At 43.8% G+C, this 15,325-nt stretch overlaps 1 protein-coding gene across 2 annotated transcripts in view; it reads left to right on the forward strand.

Annotated features, from left to right (window-relative positions):
- Nucleotides 1–15,325, forward strand: part of rsrc1 (arginine/serine-rich coiled-coil 1) — an 86,591-nt gene that overhangs the window by 43,467 nt on the left and 27,799 nt on the right. The gene's annotated exons all lie outside the window — the stretch shown is intronic.

Here is a 15,325-nt window from a genome sequence, read left to right on the forward strand (position 1 = left end):
AGCACACACCACCACCACAATCAGTGCTTCTGGGCCCATATTCACTGCAGCTTAATTTCAAACACTCCTCCCAGTACATAAGTCATAGATGTCACCATACACGCGGTGTATATATTCCAGTGTGTATTCGAGGGGTAGAGTTGCGAGCCAGATGTGACAGGCAGAGATTGACTGTGGAGAAAGATGTCTTCATGTTTACAGTCATGCGCATGCACGTGCGCGCGCGCACACATACACACGCACACACACACACGCACGCACACACACGCACACACACACACACACACACACACACACACACACACACACACACACACACACACACACACGCTGCGCAGCACTTCAGAACAGGGCTCTAATTTCACCACAGGAAATATATGAAAGACCCGGGCATCTATACATCATCCATAAGCACCCAGCAGCCACACACTTACCTCACTTAGGACTTGTTCAGCTTCACTCTAGGCCGCGCAGCAGCGATGCAGTTTTCGGGTCTAATTGCACCGATTTAAACTCCATGGACTATATTTCGCAGCGGACTCAGAGTGGGAGTAGAGGTGTGGGGCTGGAGTAGGTTCCTGTTTACCGCTGAACCTACACAAACATCAAGGCTTCTCCCAGCTCACACGTCAGACCCCCCACACCCTGTCCTGTCGCTATAGTGGCGGAGCGTCATAAAGCAGAGCATGTGGCTTTGAGTGCATCGGGCCAGACTGTTGCAGACACGGGCCCGAGGCCAGACGCAGCAAGGGAAGAGGCTTTAATGCAGTGAACACGTCTCTGGTTTTTCTCTGGTTTCATGGAGCCTTTGAAAAAACAGGTTTATGGGTCCGAGCTGGCCAGTGTGAGGCCTTCAAGTGTCCGTGATGATTTTGGCCCTAATGACCTACTGTAAGATGCAAAGTGACATTGGATTGTTATGTTTAGGCAGGTTTTCGGGTTTCTGTTGAACTGCCTTTGTTCCGGCGTTATTACCGGAGAATGGGAGATAGAGATGGAGGGTGAGGAGGAAGCAGCAGATGTTAGGAGGTGGTGTGAATGTTAATGTCCTGACGTAGCCGAGGAGCTTAAGCCTCCTCCTCCTCCTCCTTCCCTCCATTCCTCTCTGAGCGCCCGCCAGGCTTTCTCTCTCGGGGTCTCCTGACATCCTTAAAGCCCGGCGGCTCCCCTGTCCTCTCCTCTTCTCTCTCTCTCTCTCTCTCTCTCTCTCTCTCTCTCTCCCACCTCTCTCGCTCCCCCATCCCCTCCCTCTCTCCCTCCTTTTGTCCGTCTATGGACTCTCTCTAGTCAGTAGAGAGCAGATCATCCCATGGCTAAAGCGGCTCAGGCCTTTGTGTTGTGGGGCTCTGTGGACCTGTAATGAGCCCCCTTGGCTGGCCCGCTGGCCTGCTTAGTGCTCACTGGGGGCTTTGTGTGTGTGTGTGTGTGTGTGTGTGTGTGTGTGTGTGTGTGTGTGTGTGGGGCAACATTGGCCCCCAATGAAAGGGCTGGATAGATATGTTTATGGGTCACTTCCTGCTTGGCCTACATATCAAACATACACACCATATTTCAAGACAAACTCACTTACTTGTTTTATCATCATCACCACAGTTTTCATTATTTGTATTACCACAGTGATGTACAGCAATATATATAATACAAAATTGTATTAATTTATATTATTAATTGTAAGATATTATTTCTCACATTTTTGCTCTTCTATAATACGAATATTTTTTTTTTCTGATTATGGCAGAAATTTCTGACATTCTTGCAGTTTTCTACTGAAAATTTTAATTTAAATGAAAGCAGTTATTGCAGCAGTGGAAATAATTTAATAATACATTTCATTCACTATTTTATTTACAGCGTGTCCCTGATCCGTGCTCTGGAAGGGCCGCTGTTGAAGGGAAGCTTTGGCTGTATTTAATTGGCACTTAGTGCGAACCGACAGCAACTTCTCAGTATGTTCGGTTCTTGTGCGACTGCTCTTTTTGCCTATTAAACCTGAACGTGAGCGGCTTCGCACGGACGTCTTCCACTGCCGCGCACGTCGTTCCGTACCGTTACAGCTTCACACATCACAAAGTTGCACTGTTGCAGACGTCTGGCTTTCAGAAGCAAATCGCTCTCAAAAGAAAACATCTATTCATACATACTTGCGCACACACAGAACCCATGATCCCCTCGCATATGTATTACGCTCCTTTCTTCCCAGCCACTTGCTCGGTCCTTGGCTCCTTTCAAAGCAGTGTCCATTTCCACTCAAATGAGCACGAGCGCAGTGTGCAGCGGCGGGCCTCTCCTTATCCACACGTCAATAGAGAGTGTTTGCAGAACACCCACTAAGGACCTGAAGGCCAAGGGTCATCAAAACCTCCTTCTTTTTGCTATTTGAACCTTTGACAGCAGCAAAGTAAACAATCCTTAAGATCTTATCAGAGGCTTGAACTTGGCAGGAGCTCACTGGTCTAAATTAACTTCCTCTGCTGGCCTAAGTTTGAGACCTGGACCCTGGTAGGACGACATTTTCTAATTTGATAATTTGATAATAACGATCTTGTATAGGTCTGTATTTACTTTAGCTAATTACAGTGTGACCTACTATGCACTGATGCTATTCCTTTTAGTGGTGCATTTATAGTTTCAGCCCAGCAGGTGTAGCAGGGTTTAAGTGCTCCTCAAATCGCAGGTGATTGATTAGCAAACCTCTAAGTACATTTGTCTTGCAGGATCCATGTAAAAATGGCAAAAGAGGCCAGTCCTCACATCAGGAAAACAAGCAAACAAGCAAAGGCCTTCTTAATTTAGTTTCATCTGAATGTCTGCTTGTGTGTACTACCTATGTTCTCGCTGGTTGACTGCCATAGAGGCATGGTGGGGGTGTGTGTGTTCAGCCCAACTTAACAGCATCATGCGATAGGAGTAATTCTTCCACAGTAAATACTGGGTATTAAGCTTTTCTGTAGCAGCAGGGGGTCCCGAACACACACACACACACACACACACACACACACACACACACACACACACACACACACCCTTTCTCTCCTGCCGCCCGCCTCTTTCCTCTCTCTCTTCCTTGTGCTCCCAGTTCTCCCAGTCCCCCGCCCACCGCCCCAGCCCTCTCCCTTAGGCTCTGACAGATGTGCGCTGAACAGACCACATACATGGAGGGTGTCGACTTACCCCCTCTGGAACCAAAGGGCTAATGCGCCACATTTAGGAGTCTGTTGCTGTTTGTGCTGCCAGAAATAGGAGGTGATGCAGACAGGACCCAATTTTTTACTGGCCCCAAGTCTCTTGTATTTCTCTGACCTGTATGCGTTTATATACTATTAGCCTCTTATTTGTTTTCTACAAATTCCTCCGTAAGGAGTTTTCACTAGTTTGTGTTGTTATAGCTGTGACTTATTATGCATTCGTACTTTTTGTGATATGACCTGTTTCATTGTCACAAACACTGATTGCAGTCATTTCAAAGGGAATTTCCTCTAGAAATACAAGGTTGTGACCCAATAGTAATTTCTCTGTGCTAAATGTGTTATTTTAGCAACAGCAGCAGCAACACTGCACTTTTTTTATGAGCACTTTGAACTGCAGTGGGGCTTTTTCTCCAGCAACAATAGGGAGTTTCTCAAACAGACTATGGTAAACACCTTGTCTCATCAACATCACTGCTGATGAATTAGGATCAGAATGTGCAGAATAAAAGCAGGTTGTCATAACACACATAGTTTAATATGTGATGAAATCAATCTGGTTCTTTGAGATGATTGGCTAATATTTGGTTTGGCACTCTAAACACCAGCTTTAGAAGCCTCGGTTAGAGAGACGACTAGAGTTACTTCCCGGTTAGTTGCTGTGTAGCGATTGAGTTCATTTAGCTGTTTTTTGTTTTTGAGATATTCAAATTAAGCAAAACAACTTCACAACAGCAACAGAAATCCCCTTTGCGTCTGTGCTGGAATGCATCGTCTGTTGTCCAGGAGAATAATGGCACAGGGATGTCCTGTAATTTTGTCTGTGTAACCATTGATCAGTGGGATTTATGTGCCATTACCTCACTGTTCCAGTCAACAGTTGTAATTATGTCTCACAGAGAGAGGGGGGAGCGCGGGGGCCTCCACTTACACTGGACCCAAATACCTGAATAAGCTTTTACCAAACAGCCGCTGCTGCTTCTGGATGAAAGGATGGATGGATGGATGGATGAATGGATGGATGAATGGTTAGTCAGGGAACCCTACTTTATCGTAATGGAAATGTATCTGTGCCGTATCTACAACGGGTTTTACTTGTTCTAATACCAACTGTGATTTTCAGTCTAACAGCGTGTGTCAGTGACCTAATGACTTCATGGAGGGAGGTTTGTGTACAATTGATTTTTTGTTTGTTTTATGGGCACAATAAAGATTCCTGCTGCTCCCTGGATTTCGTTTTGCTTTAGTAAGCTGCGAAGTAGCAATATGTTATATTGTTATTGTCTACATGAAAAAGCTGACTTAAAATTAATCAGCACATAAGGATATTTATTATAGGTTCTAACTGCAATCCTGATTATCATGATTAGGGGGCAGGTCAACCCAATATAATAATAATATATAATATATATAATTAACTAGTAATATGATAATTGATTATTGAATTACTTGTCTTTCCTTATACATTTTTGTGAAGTAAAAATTATTTGTTTGGACAGATCAAGACGTCCCAGTAGTTCCCTTTCCGCAGTTTTCACAAGCCACAAATAAATAATTGCAGCCCTAAAATCAAGAACTATTTGAAACTTGAGCAGATGTTTTCTGTTTTCACTCATATCTTGCATTCATATCAGTTGTCATTATTCTGAATCTGAAGGTCTCGGGTCTAAGACAACAGCTTCCCTTACCTTGCTGTAGGGAACAATATATACTGTACCAGAGAGAGGATGTCAGCCACTTAGACGGAGTTCTCTGATTCGGTATGTGCGAGTGAGCGAGAGCGAGCGGGCGAGAGATTGAGAAGGCTTTGTTTTTCTTCTGTGGGCAGATTTCAAACAGCATCTGGTGAGCTCTTGAAAAAGACTGTTATGAGTGTGTTCAAATCCAAACTGAATCATTTTGCGCCCTCCTCCCTCCTTTTCCTCCTCTCCTTGTTGTTGGTGTTTGGAGACACATGGTGATATCTTTCCCTCCTCCCGCTCTCCCTGCCTCTCCCCCCGTCTCTCTTTCTGTTTCTCTCTCCCTCCTCTCAACATGTAGACATTTCCATAACAGAAAAAGAATATTTTTAATTTGCTGCTTTCCATAATTTCGCAACATATGGTATAAACGATTTTGATGCAAATGTATGTGCTAATTATTTGCAGACGAGCCTTAAACAGACCAGCTATTGAAGTGAAATGAAAGCAAATTTGCAATCACCTTAAATTTTGCTAACCATTTACTGTTAAGTAAACTTTGCTAAGTAATTTAATTACCTTGGACCGCTGGCAGGCGCTCAGAGCTTTTTGGGAGGGGGTGGAGCAGGAGGCTGAATGCAAAGAATGCCGAGTGTGAGAGATGAGAAAGATGAGAAAGGAGGAGTGGAGACTCCTAACAGTTATTAAATTCTCACCGTTTGGAAACTTGGTATATTTTGTAGGAGAAGTCACTTGTAGCAAGCTGTTCTCTGACACCATATGGTCCTTAGGGTCTCAATGCTATGATTCTCATACATTAGGTAAAGGTAATAGACGCTAAGGCTTTCTGCCCCTGTTAATAGGACACAGCCGTGCAGTGTAACAGGCTGACGGCCGGTCTGGAACGTTCCCCTGCCTCCTGCACGGCGCACGCTGAGTGAGAGAGGACGGGCGTGGAGAATAGACGGATGGATGCTTAGTGCTCCTGTTATGGATTGATGCAGCAGCAGCCTTGGCCTCCGTACTTACATCACATTAGGTTCTTGTGATGGTTTTTCAGGTGATTGTATTGATTGATTTGCTGACAACAACTTCAAGGTTTGTTTGATGCTGTTAAATATAGAATATGTCCTAATCATATGTACTTACAATATTTTTGCTAGGACAATGTGGTTAGTCATAGAAAAATATATTTATTTGGGAAATATAAGGCAGCAGAAGTGCAAGTTTAAGAAAGAAAACATACTTGTTTAAAGAGTTTAAAATTACAAAATAAAAGTATTTGTACACAAGTTTCTAATAGTGATCGATGGTTCACATTGAGCAGCTCTGATTGTACATAAAGTCTGACAGCGACAGGAAGAAAAGAGCAAAAAGGGAGGTGAAAGTGAGTGTGTTTTGTCTGAACAGATCAAGCTGTGATAATGTATGAGCTGGTAGAAACAGGCACAGACTCGCATCTCTTCATGACAGCAGCAGGCAAATGTCACCAACTTGGACACAGCGTCTGGGCTCCATGTGAGTTAGAGGAACGCTGGAATGACTTGTGTAATGGGTAGCACCAGTTGTTGGTTCAATTCCTTAAACAAGAACAAGTTTTAATTCTTCCTGGTATGAGTAGCAAAGAAGCAGAACCGATACATCAGTTTGCCTTTAATAACAAAACTATGAATATATTCCTGAAAATATTTCTTCCCCATAAAAAACACAAGCGAACACAAAGTAAAGTTTAAACAAAACAATTAAAAATGTCCATGCAGATCAAATCCCATGACCAGCATGCTTTTAATCACCAGTCTTAGGAATAGTCGAACCAAGTCCTGTGGATTTTTATATTTATTTTTCCGAAAGATTTACAAATCACTGGGTGCAATAATGATGATATTGTGGAAGCGGATGCCGCATTATACAATTAAACGCGGCTTATTTACAGCCCCATTTATGGCGGCGTCTGATGTGGCTGGCGCTAACAGCCAGCGGCGAGGAGGGGACGGCGGGCTCCCCGTACAGCTCTGTAGCCTGCCTGCTGGATGCCATCAACAAGCTGCAAACACACATCTTATTGAAGCTTTACATGATCAAGAAACTTTGCTGTTAGTTTTTCATCTCTATCAGCGTCTGTGGGGGTGTGTGGGAGCGCAAGTGTACATTCCAGCGTGTGTGTTGCTGTCATGGGTTTAGCTTCCTCCATAACAAGCTCACCCACTGTCATTTCAAACAAGTCAATACTACTCTCAGATTTTTCCTTTTCTTTTTTTTTCCCTCACTCATCAATCTGGCCTCCTCTAGTAGCAAAGTTGAAACAGCTTCTTCTCTCCTTTCACACCAGCACGGCTCCACAGACACACACGGCAAGGCGAGGGGCCGGGATGGAATAGAAGTAATAAAAACCCCTTTGTTTTAGTTTGTATTGGACCATTAATCATCACTTTATTTAATACGTGGCTGTAATTGTGCCATCCCCGACCATCGCTAATGGCTATGTTCGTCTGTGTTTGCTTTGTTGATGGAAATGAATGAAATTAGGATAAACAGCCGCAGAGTCGCGTGTAATCAAGCCCTGATTAATGAACCAGCATTTCAGCGCCGTTTCTCATTCCACAACACCTGATATCTTTCCCATAAACAAATTGTGTTTGTCTAAATGAAGAAATTAAATGACGCATTTGATGAGTTTATGATTGACCCGGTCCAGCTCGTGGCTCATTACTCTCTGTCTGTTGAGGCCAAGAGGTATGTGACTAATGCTCTGTCACTTCCCACACGCGGATTTATCACCAGCACTGATTAATGACAGCCAAACAGCATTTTAATAATTTTATGATTGTGGTTTGTGGCAGTCAAAGGGTGAGAGAGAGCGAGGGAGAGAGAGGGGAGGAAAGCGGGAGGGGTGGGGTAAGAGGCTGAGAGTCCAATGACAGAGAAGGCAACAGTTAATCTCTGTCTACTATTGGTTGAGCACACGCTGGCGTTACAATCATAAATCTGCCTCCTGCACTTAAAAGGTATCTCATATACATAATTTTTATATTATTATTTCATACATAACCCCCCCCCCCCCCCCCCCCCCCCACACACACACACACACACACACACACGCACACATTATTACAATGCATTAGCAACAAATCTCTACAAAAAATAACTTATTCATGTACAGTATAGTTTTATTTATCTATGAAAGTATGTTTTGCTGGTGTGTGTGTGTGTGTGTGTGTGTGTGTGTGTGTGTGTGTGTGTGTGTGTGTGTGTGTGTGTGTGTGTGTGTGTGTGTGTGTGTGTGTGTGTGTGTGTGTGTGTGTGTGTGTGTGTGTGTGTGTGTGTGTGTGTGTGTGTGTGTGTGTTTAATAGCTGACATTCCTGTCAGGGGTCACCTGTACATACAGATGAATACTTAATATTGATTGTTTGGCTTGTGATTGAATTTACACATTAGCAGCCTGACATATTGTCGCGTCTCATTTTCCAGCCGCTAACTGCTGTTGAAGGCCCCGATTCAGCACTGGATGTGTTTGGTGGACCTGATCTGAGATTAGCTGATCGGTTTGCAGGATAAAATGTGTCTTCTTGCAGCATCCACACCAACAGCAGCATGTTTATCCTCAATCTCTGTGGCATGTTAAGCAGCAAACTACCAACCTACAGGAACCGTTGGTCTGTCATCACTGTAAAAGCTTCTGCAGATCAGCTGATACCACTGATGTGGATGCATGGAACAAAACAAACTAATAAAAGGCTGCATCCATGCGTATTACCAACTTCAAATCTGCTCCAACATATTTTTAGCTCCCTGGTTATTTAACTGTTGGCCACATGTTGTGACCTTCCTGTGTAGGATTGATGCGTTAGCATGTGTTCATACGTTGTGTTTATCCCCATGGGGACGAAGAGCTAAACTCTACACGCCAGAGCACACGCTGCAGTGACTCCGGCGGTTTGGAGCCGCATGTGTTTTACCGCTGCCACACCAGAAAGCTTTCACAGTCAATGTTAGTTTGAATTAGATTAGCGCGGGTCATTTTTCCTCCTAACTCAAAGGCACAGGAATAAACGCGGCGCGGCTGATAAACATTTAGACACCTGTCGTCTCCAATCTCACATTCCACGACTCAGGAACAGATGGAAGTCATGAGTTGTTCCAAACGTCTAATGGAGGTCTAATGTTGTGCAGATTTCCTTGTAACGCTGACCCAAGTAACACACACACACACACACACACACACACACACACACACACACACACACACACACACACAGAGGCATGAATTGATGTTAACATTTGTTAAAAAATACCTTTTATCAGGTGCTTCAATAATAAGTAGAATACTTTTTTTTAACATAAAACACCATGTGTCATTATAAATAGTCTTTTTACATCATAATAAATTTTTTATTAAGTTTTAGTCATAATGGGGCCTTTCTTGACCATCGATAACCCAGACGTGCTGTTTCAGTTGCATTGCAGTGAATCTTCCAGCATCCCCTCTTCTCCGTGTGTTCGTCAGGACCACACTCAGGCCATAACGAGTGAAACAGGCCCTCTCTGTGCGACACAGTGGGCCGACGACGGACGCCCGACCACACTCCTTCACGAAGGCAGCGTTATTTACACTGGGCCACACGCATGTGGCCGCATACGCACGGAAACGCATCCAACTTGCGCAGCCCTTTTGTTTCTCTGCCGCGCGCCGTCCCTCGGCTCAAACTCACTTGTTCCACTAGAGGAGTGAAGAGAAATAAACAGTCAATTAATCCTCCATTGCCTCCATCTTGCGTATTTCTGCCTAATTAGTACACCAGGCAATAAGGGGCCCCGAGTACCCGTCTCCTCCCAGCCAGGGCCCCGTCTCCCAGACCAGAACCCGGGCCACAGTATGTGTTTGAGAAGAAATAAATATCAGAACGTGCATTGCTTTCATCTACTTGTGCTGAGGAGAGGGAAATGCTGTTGGAGAATTAATGTCCATTTAATTTCCCGTCTTTCTTCTGCTCGTATATTTGCATTCTTCAGGTACTTCTCGACTCCCCATCTCTCTCTCTCTCTCTCTCTCTCTCTCTCTCTCTCTCGTGCACACACAGACCGGGGCCTTTTGCATAGCTGCTACATCTGCAGGACACATGTTGAGGCTGTGCACCACAAATTAGTGTGTGTGTTAGCTTAAAAGGAAGATGTACAGGCCTGTGTCTGCCCATGGTGGAAATAGCTTTTTTCTGATGTCTTGGACATTATCCCTTGTTACCAAAGGCTAATATGACTCGCTTTGGTTGATTCATGTCTTTTTCGAGCCGGTTAACTAAACGAAAGCCAGTTGTGGCTACAGAGGCCAATGCAGAGAATGATTCAACCATTGTTCATAGTCGAAATAAATAAACCTGTTTCTGAGGCTCAGGGACAGGTTGGAGCTGTGGAGGGGCCACATTCAAGCTCTATAAGTGTCCAGGGTGTTAGTGACAGTCCTTCCTGGAGGGCAATAACAGCAATATATACTTATATTCTTACTTAATTATAATATTATATAAAGTTGATAAAGTTGTGGCATATATATATATATATATATATATATATATATAGTTCAGAATAAACATCTCCAATGTTTTTAAAAAGGTGTTTATTGCTGCACTAGCAACTGTAATGAATTCTTTCTTTCACAGCTGACACAGATAATATATGACAGCTTTCTGAATCACCAAGATGTCAGTCAGATGTAGAGAATACTTAGAAATAATCTAGAAGGAATCATTTTTTTGCCTGGTGCACCTGTAAACTGGCAATAACAAGCATATGCTGTAAAATCCAAACTACAGACGCAGGTAAACTTGACTCTTTCAATATCTGATGTAATGTTGTGTCTGCCTCTTAGCTGCGTTCCCAGTAGTCACATGCCACACCGGAGGATGTGCCTTTGAAATCTGGCAGATGTGGGTTAACCTGGCTGGCACAGCCTGGCATGCTGCTCTTTGTCTGTGTTCTTAAATAAAACACACATGTAGTAGAAGTAGTTCATACATACATCATTTCATACATAACCCCCCCCCCCACACACACACACACACGCACACATTATTACAATGCATTAGCAACAAATCTCTACAAAAACTAACTTATTCATGTACAGTATAGTTTTATTTATCTATGAAAGTATGTTTTGCTTGTGTGTGTGTGTGTGTGTGTGTGTGTGTGTGTGTGTGTGTGTGTGTGTGTGTGTGTGTGTGTGTGTGACAGAGATAAAGAGAAAGGATGTGTGACATATGTGTTATCTAGGAGCAATAGGGAATTAGAGGTGTAATCTCACCTCTAATACAGGTAGTGACAAACCTTTAAATCCCTATTTTGTGTTAAAGCCTTCCAGGCATGACCTTTGACCTCACGTTGATAGAGTTTGCCATTACAGACACTTATGGGAGTTTTGATTACTGCTGCTGAGGCCAGTGGACTAACAGAGGCAGCACAGTAACAAGGGGGATGTTCTATTTCCTCAAAATGAGCAGTGTGTTTGACAAGTGACAGAGGTGAGGAGGTGTGTGTGTGTGTGTGTGTGTGTGTGTGTGTATGTTTGCCTTCAGATCAGGACTAATCGGTGGGATCTGCCGTGAATAGGGTAGTTGTTCTTCTGACTTGGCCAGGATGTGCACGGTGGAGAGCGAGGGTTTAGTCTGCATTGTCGGGCGTTCCATACAAGCTGGCTTTACACCGCACGCACACACACACACACACACACACACACACACACACACACACACACACAGTCGCAGGAGAGCACGGTTGAGAATCGATGATAAATGTATAATCCCCCCACACACACACGCGCACACACACCATTAAATCCAGTGGATTACAGTTTGGGGAATTACGGCAGGGATTTCTGTTGTCTCTCATTCTGCCGCGCTCTCTCCGCTCCTCCTCTGCTTTCGCTGCCCTCGCTTGTCAACAGACCTACTTGGCCCAGGATGCCAATCCACAGCTTTGGTGAGACAGTGTCAGCTATTTGTTTGGCCCAGTACAAGTGGATCACGGAGTAAAAAGACAGAGAGGGAGGATCGTCCATTCTGCCATGATAATGTGAAATAATCTGCCACCTTCTCCATCCCTCCTCCTCCGTTCCGTTGACTTGTCTCAGTTCTCTCTTTCTCCCCATTCTTAACTCCGTCTCTCTCACCTCCTTTATCTCTTAAACGCAGACTGTGCCAGTGTCAGCTTGCAGCTGATTACCGGTGTAATCACTCAAGTTTAAGATGATCTGATAGTAGAAAAGGCCTACAAATCATCTTAAAAACCCCCCCCCCCCCCCCCCCCCACTGAATCTGTGGCGCCGCTCCTGAAGACGCTGGCCAACAACAACTACTTTATTTTGGTCCTCAGTGCTTTTCTTTCTTCAACAGTGGGCCACGAAATTCCCCCAGAAGAGCTAAGTTAGAACAATGCCTGGGTAATTCTGCCAATATTCGCTGCTTATTTCAGTGTAATGTAAACCCTGGATTTTCCAGTGTAAGTAGATTGGGGCACAATGTTGGTACAAGTGGAGTTGACGCAGCTAACTTTGCACTTAGTGGGTCTTAGTGAGAGCCGCTCTTTAACACAGTTCTTGTAAATGGGTTATTTCAGTGACCGGAGTCTGTGTTTGTGCTCATGTGTTACTCTTATTGGTGATAGTTAGTTGGAATCTTTTCAGTTCAAAACCACCTGCTTCTCTTCCTCTTCATGTTGTGTGCAGTCCTGCTCCCTCGGATGTTCTCATCAACTCATCGTTAACAGATTGGTTTATCATTCAACTGAACCTTAGTGTGTGAGGTGCCTCTTAGTCAGAGCTGAGTCACTGTCATAACTCATATGGAAACCCTCCATTTCCAACCTTCCATTTCACTAGAGAAATGGAATAAATGTGCATTTGTGAATCAACTTAATTTGATAAGTAATGACCAGAGACAATGCTCACCACATTGCAAATGTCCTTAATTGTCTTTAATCAGGTTAATATGGAGGAATTGCAGCTGATGTAAGCATAATTACTGCTCTTAAACACCACAGTATTTCCTTTGTATGTTTGTGCGTGTGTGTATGTTGCACCTCGGGAACTGTTAATTACACATGAAGGGCACCCCTAACAGCAGGCTGGAGGCCCTAAGGGGCAACCGGTGGAGCTGGTGGGATGGGGGGAACAGATTACGGCGGTCTCGGGGCACCAATAGATGGCCAGATGAACCAGCAGGGGCCCCTTTCTTTTATTCATTCTCCCCGTGGACCCCATCCACAGGTCTGGGACATGAGGCCTGCACACATTAGCCCAGGACCGCATTAGAAAATGGTTATTTTGTGTCAAGCAAATTGTTAAAGTAATTATTGAGGTGGCGAAAGTTAACCAAGGTGCAGCGTTTGGCGCAGACTGCTGGGGTTGAGCTGGCTGAAGTCAACCAGTGTGATTTTGTTTGCAATTTTTGCTTTAAAGCGTGGGTGTGTCGCGTAAGTGTGGCGACTTACTGTATCTTCCTAATGAGATATCTGTGTGCGGGTCCAGAGGTGATAATCCTGTCTCCTGTCTGCAGAGCCCCCCTGAAAACCCCAATAAGCCACTCTACTCACTTTGATCCAGTTTTAGGGGGGCCGCTTAATTTCCCATAATACCACTGATCAATGATTTCCTTTCAGTGCTGATGTAATTAGTGGATTTAAAGCAGTTTTGTGCTCGTGTCTGGTCGTGTTTGGGGGGGGTTGGTATTTATTATTGATGAGCTCAACATCAGCTCACGCAGAGCATTACATGAACATAGGAACCCAAACAGGCGAGTGTGCAGTTTTTATAGAAATTAAGAAATTTTATTCTTTTGCTTAAACACCTTTTTTTCTAACCAGGCTTTGTGGTCTTTAGCTAACTTTAGATAAATTATTAAATATAATAATAATACTAACTAGATCATTCCCTAAACAATTCCAGCTCCTATGCATGAAGTAATTCATCAACCATATATATATATATATATATATATATATATATATATATATATATATATATATATATATATATATATATATATAGAGAGAGAGAGATAGAGAGAGAGAGAGAGAGAGAGAGAGAGAGAGAGAGAGAGAGAGAGAGAGAGAGAGAGAGAGATTTTCCTCCTAGAAGGTTGTTTTCTGAATTACTTATTACTTTCTGAATTACACAATTCTGATTATGCAGGAATTGTGAGCAGGCTGTTGTCCTGGTTACAAAAGGTCCAGTGATTAATAAACGTCCGTGCTGTCTTGGCTCATGTTCAGATACTGTTAACCCCTAGTTTTATAAGCACATCACAGGCCTGTCAGCCATTGAGGAGTGTTAAATGAGGCATCACTGAGCCTCTGCCTGTTGGACATTGCAGCGGCATTAAAATTGGCGGGAGCCAGAGGTTGATTGAATTAATTTTGTTAATAAATTTTGGTCGGGCCGATGCTCCACGGGGGAAAACGCAGCTCAGATGTCTGATTGTAAGTGTTAATGAGCTGCATTTAAGCCGTTCTTCACGCTATTACGCAATGTGGACCTGAATAATTCCCCTTATGCTGTGGCAGACGCACAACCACAGCGGAACCGTTTCCTGGTGGCCGTAAAAGTCCCAGAGCCTCATGCCTTTCATTTGAAAACTGTGTCTGTCAAAGAATGACCCACGAGGGCTTTTATTACATATGTCACTGACTTCAGCATCAGAACTCAACATTGTTGCATCATCAGTTGTCTGAAGTCTGTCAGGAACAAATTAATTTGCCGGTCTTCAGTTTTAAAGGGGGAGGTTTAAAAGACGTTTGTATATTAATATTCAATTCTTACAATAATTTAAACACTACAATAATTCAGTAGCATAGATTAAATTATTATTAATTTAGAGTTAATATTAGGAGCAATATCCTAATTTAGACATCTCCATTGTCGGCAGTGACTTTGCTTGTTACTGGCCAGTAGCCCTCAGTTACCTGGCTTCAGTTTGAACTGTAGCTCATCTCAAGGAGGAAGGCCAGACCTTGAAATTAACACTAGACCCTCTGCCAACGCCTGACTAGGTAGTCATTACCAAAAGAAGAAGCCTTCAAGTTTTTAACCCTTTTGAAGTGTGTCAGTACTTAGAAAGATAACAATGCTTGTGGCCTCTAACCTCGTCAAGCTCTTCAAGCCTCAGTGTGTGTGTGTGTGTGTGTGTGTGTGTGTGTGTGTGTGTGTGTGTGTGTGTGTGTGTGTGTGTGCGTGTGTGCGTGTGTGCGTGTGTGCGTGTGTGCGTGTGTGTGTGTGCGTGTCCCATTTGGCTGGCCGCTCTTTAAAGTTGCTCACTGGTCTGGTTGCAGCTAGAGGATGAGGCACGGCATTGAGTAGTTTCAAATGGAACCAAACTAAGCCTATATGCAAACAAAACCCAGGGAATTAGGGGAACTAAGCTGGCCTGTTCACAGTAACTCCTCGGCCAACGCCGAGCCGGAGAGAGGGAAGAGGAGGA

This window comes from Betta splendens, chromosome 13, assembly GCF_900634795.4.
Source record: "Betta splendens chromosome 13, fBetSpl5.4, whole genome shotgun sequence".
In the NCBI taxonomy this organism is placed as follows: domain Eukaryota; kingdom Metazoa; phylum Chordata; class Actinopteri; order Anabantiformes; family Osphronemidae; genus Betta; species Betta splendens.